General features: G+C 35.7%; 1 long non-coding RNA gene and 1 pseudogene across 1 annotated transcript; one reads left to right on the plus strand and one right to left on the minus strand.

The window, feature by feature from the left end:
- Positions 1-2,372: 2,372 nt before the first annotated feature.
- LOC117123182 lies at positions 2,373-8,349 on the minus strand. Its single transcript, XR_004447815.1, has 5 exons — positions 8,078-8,349; positions 3,812-3,946; positions 3,329-3,383; positions 3,008-3,104; positions 2,373-2,408 (listed from the first exon to the last, which is right to left on the minus strand). It is a non-coding gene; the product is annotated as an uncharacterized LOC117123182 (long non-coding RNA).
- A 1,664-nt stretch (positions 8,350-10,013) lies between these two features.
- Positions 10,014-11,908, plus strand: LOC117123180 (annotated as a pseudogene).

Consider the following 11,908-nt stretch of genomic DNA (forward strand, 5'->3'; position numbering starts at 1 on the left):
CAACAACAACAATAATAAAAACAACGCAAAACGTTTAGAATATGCCAATGTCCGGAACAAATCAGTCCGGAGCAGCAGCCACTCACATAACCGATACACTTAGCATCTTTAATATTTTCAGTGGTAGCATTTTCAATTACCAGTATAATCAAGATACAAAGGGAGCTTTTTAATCAATTGTCATTGCTGCTTTGCTTAGGACAGGAATGGTTGATTTAGCAAAATCGGAATTGAGTTATAAATTATTGGTCCGGCCATAACCGGACCACTTCCGACGGCATTTATTAAGTAAATGCATTTTAAATATTACATTATACCATATTATCCTAGTTTACAATACATATTTAAATTCAGTTTTTCATCTTCGGTTACTATACCGTTCCAATTGCATTGTAAATAATTAATGCCGAAGTGACGTTTGTTCTTGTTTTGAATTACCAGGCCAATCAGGACCCTGATGACGTTTAATCGATTCTGGAGAAAGTATGATAAAAACAATGCTAAAGAAAACACATTTCAGTATTAATTTTTAATTAATAATATTATGTTCTTTATCATTTCATATAACATACGTTACTTTGCACCCCTAATGGATGTCACTATGTAATTGTATATAACAGTAATGAAGGCTGAAGTGATGACATACGTGTTTTATGCACTTCACTTTACTTACACGCCTGTTTTGGGAGCTGACGTACCTTAATGCAATGGCTTGGCAGGTCCAGTTGAAATGGAATCACTGTCCATAGATATCTAAAGTAAAAATAGCATTACTTTTTAAGTCCACGGACACCCTGTTAAATATCTGTCTCTTATACACATCATGATATCGTTGATTTATCAATTACAGACTTTCCATTTTGATGCGCAGGCATGTATTTTAACATTTTTTGCTCAGAAAGAATTGCAATACAAATATCAATGTGAAGTATCGTCCGCATATATTACATTCAATAATCACCACGACGTCGTCAATAAAAAAAAAATAAACAAGGGCCTAAAACAGAACCATGCGGTACTCCTGCTGAAAGGTGAGTCCAAGGACTGGCAGTTCCCTCAATAATCAATAATCACGTGTTGTTGAAGTTGGATAAGGTAGCTACAGAATCACTCACGTAATGTACCATTTATGACATATTGGTTTAGTTTATGAATAATACCATTATGCCACACCTTGTCGAAAGCCTTAGATATAGCTAAGAAGATAAACATCACACAGAGAAATGTCTCTGTAAGGTGAAGCTGGTATGTGGTAGAATCATCTGGTGTAAATCATGATTGAAACTGAGTGAGAAATTTATTAGAAACAAAATAATCATAGACTACATCAACATTTTTCATTATACCGGTATACACAATTATTTTTTGCTTCCAACAATTATGTATACATAATTGTTGGAGCGATTTTCCTTATTTAATACGATGTTAAAACAATAGTTTATAAATAATGACTAGAGTAAAATCATTATTTATATATAATGACTTTTGGCATTTCAATTATTTATAAATAATGTTTTACGTAAAAATTCATAACCAACAGGAGTTTGGAAATTAAACTTTGTCTTATTATATTTTTTCAACAAATTTGATGACATCAGCGTCAGAGACGTACAGACGAACATCCATGCCATTTCAAATGTTCCTATTGCTTTACAGTACTGGAACCAAAAAAAGAAACAGGGAAATTAATCTAAGAGCCGGCCTATTAGTATAAGCTACTACCCCAATATTTCAATTCAAGACATCGACGGAAAGCGGGAAACACGAATAGCCGAGCAACTAAGCAGGCTGTCTGAGCAGTTAAATGGATAAGGAAAATAAAAAAGCATACAATAACGACTTACCAAACTTGAAAAATCAGTCAAGGATCTTGAAAGTAAATAGAATATGCCCACAAGTGAAGCATTACGAATGAAGTAAACAAATCGGGAAATCGTAAATTTAGTACTTGTGCATTCACCAGCCATGAATTAAATATGCATGATTGTGTTTTGTGATTGGTTGATTACTAGCTTTTAAATGCTTGGTGGGTATAAGGCTCCCTTCCAATTGTTATTTTCTTTGCTGGATGGATATAATGCAGAATTACCATGTTAATTTCATATTTCAACATGTTTTCGGTATATGGTCAATTCACATGATAAATTACATCCATAGGATCTCCTTAAGCGAAATATACTAAAAATTGATAAAGGCCTACTATCTTGAGTAAGGACCAATCGTAGCACCGACATTTTAGGTGTCTTACCATTTACTTTTTTCCTAATTATGTTCTTAATCTTAAGAAAATAATTTTACACTCATTATTCACTAATAATTATTCAGTAAATTCTTACTTTTATTAAAGGTGCAGTCAAAAAAATTACCAGAAGATGAACTTGAAAAAAAACACAGCCGTCTTTAATAGTCTACAAAATATAAATTAAATAGTTATTTGTTTAGTTTGATACTAAGAAAGATAAATAAATGTATAAAATATTTTGTCACCAATCAGATATATAGTTTAGATATCCTTTTACCAAACCCTAATTGACTGGTAATTAGTTTGAAGATGTGTAGGTAAGGTTAGTTAGATGTGTGTAGTAAGTTGGCAACAGCAGCAGCAGCAGCAACAGCAGCAGCAACAACAACAACAACAACAATAATAAAAACCATGCAAAACGTTTAGAATATGCCAATGTCCGGAACAAATCAGTCCGGAGCAGCAGCCACTCACATAACCGATACACTTAGCATCTTTAATATTTTCAGTGGTAGCATTTTCAATTACCAGTATAATCAAGATACAAAGGGAGCTTTTTAATCAATTGTCATTGCTGCTTTGCTTAGGACAGGAATGGTTGATTTAGCAAAATCGGAATTGAGTTATAAATTATTGGTCCGGCCATAACCGGACCACTTCCGACGGCATTTATTAAGTAAATGCATTTTAAATATTACATTATACCATATTATCCTAGTTTACAATACATATTTAAATTCAGTTTTTCATCTTCGGTTACTATACCGTTCCAATTGCATTGTAAATAATTAATGCCGAAGTGACGTTTGTTCTTGTTTTGAATTACCAGGCCAATCAGGACCCTGATGACGTTTAATCGATTCTGGAGAAAGTATGATAAAAACAATGCTAAAGAAAACACATTTCAGTATTAATTTTTAATTAATAATATTATGTTCTTTATCATTTCATATAACATACGTTACTTTGCACCCCTAATGGATGTCACTATGTAATTGTATATAACAGTAATGAAGGCTGAAGTGATGACATACGTGTTTTATGCACTTCACTTTACTTACACGCCTGTTTTGGGAGCTGACGTACCTTAATGCAATGGCTTGGCAGGTCCAGTTGAAATGGAATCACTGTCCATAGATATCTAAAGTAAAAATAGCATTACTTTTTAAGTCCACGGACACCCTGTTAAATATACCTTGAAGGAATTATTTTCCCTTCAATGGGAAAATGTATAAACGCACCAAGCGGTCGGTGGCCGAGCTAAATTTTATGATCGATGCACTATGGTGTTATCACTATTATCGCTGTCATTTCTATCATGACTTAATTGAAATAATGGCAACACTAAACATAATAATTGCCATATTACGTGAAATAATGAACAAAGTGTTGACATTAGTTATGGTAGACTGGTCCAAGTTAATTTTAATCTTCCACCAGTCCTAAGATTTTAAAACCCAAGGTATGTCTTTGGCATGTTCTGCAGATCTGTCATATCGATACTGATATCCTATGGAACTATGATATATTAATACATGCTAGATTATCTGTAAAAACCTGATTGCCTACCTTCTTTTACTTGCGTCTGGTTCAAAGGTAAGATGGCTGGGCCAAGACTGACAATGAATGCCAACACTTTTTACGGATTCATATTTACGTGAGCAAATTGGGATAAAATTTGGTTATACTTCATCAATATTTTGCCTGTTGAGTGAAACAAAGAAATTGTATTTAGTTCGATTTAATATATAAGGTTTTTCCCCTCACGTTACTTTTTAATTTTCTTTCTTTTTTTATTTTTTAATATATTTGTAATTATACTCTCTTTGATTAAAACTAACGACGTACTTTGGAATTGGAATTATCAGCATTTTCCTAATTAAGTTCCTTCATAATGGATTGCAATCACTCAAACGAAAAGTTAAATCTACTGTCAGATATCCTGTTATTTATAACAAATTTGATGAGGAATCTAATCATTTAATCGACTCTCCCTTAACTAAACATGATAATTTTACTTATTCTGATACCGACCAATTTAATTAATCATATAGTTTTCTTATGCAATATAATTTTTCTTCACCCTAAAGCAAGGAGTACCGATATTTGCAATACACTTGACGATCTTACTACATTATTAGATTTAATAAAAAAAATATATTTTCAATTATCGGAATATCAGAAACATGGCTTAACGAAATTAAACCCTTCCTATTTCTCGAAAATTGTCTATTCACTAAGTACTGACTAATTTAGTTCTGGTGGTGTCTGTTGATTTGTTAATAGTGGGTTAAATATCAAACTTCTTTCTGATCTTACTATCAACGATGATAATGATAACTGGGAATCTGTCTACTGAAGTACTAAATCAATCTAAAATAAACACCATTATTAAAATGTTGTATAGACCACGACCATGTTTTATCTAGTCCTTTTCTAATGCGATGGATGAAGTTTTGTCGACCACAAATATTGAAAAAAGAAACAAATGGGTGACTTAAATTTAAATTTACTTAAAATTCACACCAACATTGCAGCCAACAATTTTCTTGATATGATGTTATCCCATTCTTATTTTCCATTTATATCTAAGCCAACGCGTATAACCGAAGATTCCTCCACCTTAATCGATATAAAAATAACTACACATATTGTAGGCCTACTCTGGTATGTCTCGGTTAAAATGTACAAAGTACAAAGTATCTATCATCAAAAAGATAAAATTAAGTTCTAAAAATAAAAATGTATTCGTTAAACTATGCCGAGCAGCTAAGATAAATTATTACTAAATTTGAAAATATCAAAGGTAACTTTTTAAAACGTATGGAAAATTAAAAATTTGATATAAAACATGAAAGAAATAATAACCAACCTTCCTGTTGATAACAGCTTAATCTCAAATACTCAATATATTTTGTAATTTCTTCGATGACCACTTTTATTCTATAAGCTCCAAAGTAAATAGCTCATTTGATACTAACAGCATTAATCCTCTGTTATTACCCGTTCTGAATCTGAAATTCTAACTGTTATTTTCTAATCTGAAACCAATAAACGTCCAGGTTGTAATATATTAACACAAACAAACGTCTTTGTAGTAGCCTAGCAAAACGGCTGGATAACGAAATACACATTAAATTCTGTCCATGTGTTCTGGAAGCCATGTTAACAAGGTGTCCTGTGTGGATTTGTAACTGTGTGTATTATTAGTATTCAGCACGACTGTGTGTCAATAAAAAGGCAGAATATTACACAGGTCATGATCAGATATCTACCCGTGTTATCTAATCCACTTTACAATTAATTATTTCTACATTGACATAAACACTACCCTTTCCTCTGGAATTATACCTCATCAACTAATCATCGCTAAAGTAATTCCCGTTTTGAAAAAGGGCGATAAAATAATTCTACTTGTCACGCCATAATTGAACTATTAGAAAATATAACTGGCAAGAAATTCCTACTTAGTATCTTTTTAGACTTATCAAAAGCATTTGATTTTGATCCTGTTAAGAAAACTATTTAGATATGTTATAAGGGGTGTTGCACAAGATTGGTTTCATAGCTATTTATAAAATTTGTCTCTATTGAATCTTTTACATCCACACTAAACCTATACACATGGAGTTTCTTAGGGGTTTACCTTATACTTTTTTTAATCTATGTTAAAACAATCTTTCTTACAATAGTGCTAAATTGAATTATTGAAATAGATGAAAATCGAGGGGTTCTTATGGGAACTTATTAAATTCAAGAGGCAATTTTTGAATGAAAAAAAAATATATAAGGACATTACGAATGGTGGTGCGGCGGAAAAGATAATCGTTATAATTATAATATTATAATTGGCATATCTATGGGGAATGTGTTCCCACCAAAAAATATTCGCCCCCCCCCCCAATTCAAAAATGTTCAAAACAAAAAATTGCACCAAGCGGTTGAAAATTATCTACCTTAAATCACCTATTTTGCGAGCTAGCACCCAATCATCAAGCACCCACCACATCTTCGTGGGTAGCAGTGGCGGCTCTAGGATATATTTTCTGGAGGGGGGGGGGGCGCTAAGTTGTCCGACAGGGAGGACTTGAGCTCGTGGGCTAGAGCTGGGAGAAGGGGTTGAGAGGGGGGTCCCCCCCCTCACAAATGAGATTTTTTAAATATCAACCTCTAGATGGCCGAAAATGGCACTCTCAGACTGTGACAGACCTGACGTGGGCCTATTTTTATGTTTTATGGTCTGACTGTCCGGCGGGGGGCTTGACCTGTCCGGTGCGGGGGCTTAAGCTCCCTGCCACCGCCACTGGGTAGTATACTTCCAATTATCCCCTCATTTCAAGACTCCTGTAGATACTAGTAGTTAATAAATGTTCTATAATGTTAATGATGTTCTACAATTACAATCGTTCTTGTCAAAATTGCCTAGCTCAGTCCGAGTTTATTTCGATCCCACCATGCAAACACACTACAAAGAAACTAACTCGTATTGTTTGGAGTAACCGAGGACGTCAATCCGTGGTTGAAAGTGGGAGGGGAACGAATTTTAAAGGATGTCTTGGTCCGTAGGCCCAAGCCTTGAAAGGGGGATGGCAGGGGCCGCATTTGTCTGCCTTGCCCAACATGATGTAGTTCCTACGAATCCGCTTGAATTTTTGCGTCGTCGTAAACGCGATCGAGTTTGTGAAAAAGGAACATAATCATCCAAGCAAGGGGTTTTCGATTTTGACAAACTTTCAGGGAGTTCTACAAAATATGCGAAAATCGATACTGTCCAGGGAGGGACTTTCACAGAAATAGAGACCCGGCCACCTCAGCAGGCCCCACCATAATTTTGGTTGAGGGAAAGAAAATGTATGATTATTACACGTCCTCTAGATGGTCGAAAATGGCACTCGGTGGCTCAAAACCTATAGAAAGAGAGAGATGAGTTTGTACGTGGCATTGACACGCAAGCGGCAGGGAAATAAAACACTCAAAATTCCTCAAAAAGCTTATAAATACAGTTAAAACTTGTAGGCCTACGACAAATTAGAGACAGTCCTAGTTGGAATGTTATGGAACGTGTGAGATTGTCTTGAATTTTCTACCCCGGAAAATGTGGACCTTTGCTAATTTGTGGGAAGGGGGGGGGGGTTTAAGGTGCGTACGCACCCGTCCACTCCCAACGCCTCTGCGTACGCCTTGTCATAGCGAAGAAAAAAAATTACTGCACTTACTGAGACTCGAAAATTGGTTTTTATGTGATCAGTATAAGCCTACTTTCTGTCTATGCAGGAATACTCGTCATAGACCGAGTTTCTTTTACATTCTTGATCGCGTTTACGACGCAATATTTTTTCCTTTTTTTTTTTTTTTTGGCCTTGACACTTACCTTATTAGTTTTGTTGATGCATACATCACGGATAAACCTTATATTACAGAAAATTATGGAGTTCTCTGCTAGAATACCGTACAATCCGCCATTAGTTCACGTGATTCTTTTGGCATTTTTGGCAAAGTCTACACAGGTGGTGCGTTCAGAATATTTAGTGAAAATTGTCACAATAAGGCTGAAGCAAGTAACAGCTCTCTATTTTAAGATATGAAAATGTATTAGTCCAACATGCTTTTGTCTATTTTACTTTGCACTGAAGCGCACAACTATATAAAAAAATGCATACCTTAAAAACACATTAAAAAGTCTTGTCGAAAAACCCCCAGCGTCCGTCCGAATGCACTTACACCACAGGCCTACCGTGCACGCCTATATGGAAACTGACTCGTATTATTGATAACGGAACTTAAAAATATCAAAATATTACAAGTTACACGTTTGCTTTTAATACTTAGGCCTACCTTAGTAGTTTCGTTGATAGTGCACATCACGAATATACAATGGGCCTATAATTATAAACAAATTGTGGTGGGTTATTTTTTTGTGTAGTAAAATACACCTTGTCCACCATTTCCGTCTCCTGATTCATGTCACGCGGTTCTCTGGAATTTCAAATTTCACGCTCTGGTACATACACAGGTGGTAATACGTTCAGGATATTAGGTGGAAATGACCACAGGAACACTCAAGTTTAATGCCGTTAATGTTCTTAAAATCTTTGTATATTTATACATTCTACCATTTTTATATCTAAATCATTTCAATAAATTTAATGAAGTGTAATAATATTTATATACTGACTTCAAACACGATCCGTGAGTTTTTTGTTTTTTTGTTTTGTTTTTGTTTTTGTTTTTGTAGAATTCGATATGATTTTAGTAAGCCTATAACAATTGAATAAATACCGTAAATGCTCGAATAAGCGCCGATCTCGAATTATCGTATAAGCGCCGCGCGCTTATTTGAGCATTTACGGTATACATCATGAAAACATGCATAAAGTTATCTGAATGCCATGCCATGCTTTGTATATTTATATATTTAAATATATTTTCTGCACTATATTCGTTTTTTAAATATATTATCAGCATTTTCGTTGTTTCTAACTAGTCTATACGTTATATATATATATACATATATATGTATATATATATATATATATTCGTTTTTTACATCTTGTGTATAAGAGACAGACATAAAGTTATCTGAATGCAGTTCACCATGACACAGGTATAATGGTCAAGCCGGCCCTGTTGCTTTTAATCAAAATTTAAACCCTTAGTGAAGGACATTAATATTGTTTTTTCACAGAAATACCCAGTGGGATTCTTATTATATTATATAACCGGAGGAATGGGTGGTCAACATCTCTTGAGCTCGTGACACATATGAAAAGATTCTACGGGCCTTTTACAATAGTCCACCCAAACTAAGAGGCCTAGGGAAATGGAATTTTCATATAACAGATAGGAGCAAGTTTTGCAAATGATAAAGTAAGAGGTATTGTTTCACAGTTTGTTTTGTGATTATGAATTATGAAATTTACGATTAAATTACAACTGGGTTCGCCATACATATTGCCTACGTCGAGTAATCATTAGTCACTTCTGAGCGTTAATCAGCTTGTGAGATATAATGCTCTTATATGGTATCAGGTGTCAATTTGACAATAATTGTATGCATTGATCTGGCCGTGCTTTGGACTGCTTCATGTTTACAGTTCATTGAATTACAATTCATGTTTAAAGGCAATGTACAGTGGGCTATAGTTTGGCCATGAAATTTATATTGATATAGTCATCTCTGAACTGCTTCGTCTGGGCCGGCTACTTTAGTAAAGTTTCGGATAAAATCTTTCTAGCATGACTTATCTTTTGCATGAGCTTTGAGATGTCTAGAGATCATTAAGTGCATAAGTGATTGTGACTTTAGATTGTTATTGATAAGCCATTTCAGGTCTTATTACAGTGAAAATGAATGAAAAATGAGGCCTCCTATATACAATCTTGAATTTCGGTTATGTAGCACTAGGCCTTAAACATCATTATTTCGCATATTAAAAATTATAAATAGCCCCAATAATGTTTCATTTTTTATAGCATAGTTTAATCATTTTTTGAAAATACTTTATAGCGGATTTCCAGTCATTAAGCCTACGTCGTTATTGTATTTATCAGTCATCGTACTTTTGAGCTGTACCGTCGTTTTGTCCATCGTTCTATATTACCTTATACAGTGTGCTTCATAGTCGCCAATCAGAGATATTGCCCTTATATGGAATCAGGTGTCAAGTTGACAATTGTAGGCCTATGCATATTGATCTAGCCGTGCTTCAATTGGACTGTGTTATGTTTACAGTTCATTCTCGTCTGTACAGTGGGAGATAGTTTGGCCGTGGATATTCTTCCGACGATTTTATATAAATACGAGGTGTTGTTAAACGTCAGTCATGCTATCTGAATGCAGCGTGTCGTAAGAATATCCATATTGTGCATATTGAAGCACTGCATAGTCACAGAGCAGAAAGTTACAAGCTGAGTAGGCCTATTCTGAGGAAACTTTATAAGGCCGTTATTTCAATTCAAGAAATCCTGATCTCAACAACCATCCTTAATGGAATTTCTCGGGCTGGAAGCAACGACATGGCTACTTATCGCGCTCGTATTGACTCTGCTGTACATTTACGGCATATGGAACTACTCGTACTGGAAACAGCGTGGTATACCAGGACCTAAGCCACTCCCTTTTATAGGCAATGGTTTCGAAATGTTCGTAATGTTTGGATTGCATCAAAGTCATCACGAATATATTTCAAAATATGGCCCGATTGTTGGTATCTATGAAGGGCGAAATCCTCAGCTGATAGTTGGGGATCTGGACAAACTTCGTCAAATTCTGATCAAGGACTTCTCGTACTTCCACGACCATCGAGTGTTTGATATAAATATGAAACCACTGGACAAAGGATTACCGGGAGTAGTTGGAAATGAATGGAAGCGTATCAGAAACAGTTACTCCGGCCTTCAGTTCTGGTAAGCTGAAGATGATGGTGCCCCTTATAAATGCCACCTGTCAGGTACTCTCTGATCGGATTGACGCTCTTGCAGCTTCGAAGAGCGATGCTAACGTAAAGGAAATTTACGGATGCACAATGATGGACATGGTGGCTATTACGCATTTCGGACTCAAATTAGATTCGCAGAATGATCCAGATAGCCCATTCATCAAGCATATGAAGACGTTCCTCGAAGGAGGGCGTGTATGGGCGTGTATGTTGGTAATGATGTTTCCGGGGTCATCAAAGCTGTTGGAGGCCATTGGGGTTGACATAGTGCCATTGGAGCCCATCAGATTTTTTGTTGACATTACTGAACAAGTCGTCAAAGATATGAAAAGTAACCCATCTGTTGACCGTATAGATTTCATCAGCTTGATGGTAGATGCTCACAAAATGGAGGTGGAAGAAGAGGACGACGGTCTTGTGACTCAGTTTGACGATAACCAACAAGAGCAACCATCCAAACGAGCACTTACAACGGACGAACTGATGGCACAAGCTATCACATTCATCTTGGCTGGATATGAAGCCACAAGCATTCTTCTGTCTCTGACAACATAGCCTTGGCAGTTCATACTGACATCGAAGAGAAATTATATAAAGAGATCGATAAGCATGTCGGTAAATACGATACTTTGACTTACGAAATAGTTTCCAAACTATGCTACCTTGATCAGGTAATCCAAGAAACCATGAGAAAATATCCGCCAGCTCCTTTCACTGATAGAGTATGCAACGAGACGTGGAGTTCAGGTGGTTTAACAATCGAGAAGGGCACGATTTTGATTATTCCGATATGGGCGATTCACCACGATTCAAAGGTGTGGCCCGATCCAGAGAAATTTGACCCTGATCGATTCACGAAAGAGAACAAAGAAAAGAATCATCCGATGGCATGGATCCCTTTTGGGCATGGCCCAAGAAACTGTGTGGGCATGCGCTATGCATTGATGGCGGTTAAATTCGCATTGGTGTACATTTTGGGAAAACACCGTCCTGTTGTAGTAGCTAAAACTCCTATTCCATTTGTGTGTAATGAATTCGGCAAGGTAATACCCACCGCTGGTATCCCACTCGGGTTTGAGAGAAGGGAATACATTTGATTTGAATTTTTTGGGATATTGATTCATTACAAAATACGCCTTCGTAATTAACTGAAAATTGGCCTAGAATCATATAGCATCTTTTATTATTCTATCTTTTTTTCTTATAGCGTTGTGAGACCATCTGTGTA

This window comes from Anneissia japonica, unplaced genomic scaffold (genome assembly GCF_011630105.1).
Source record: "Anneissia japonica isolate Jap-2015-1 unplaced genomic scaffold, ASM1163010v1 scaffold560_len657749_cov147, whole genome shotgun sequence".
In the NCBI taxonomy this organism is placed as follows: Eukaryota; Metazoa; Echinodermata; class Crinoidea; order Comatulida; family Comatulidae; genus Anneissia; species Anneissia japonica.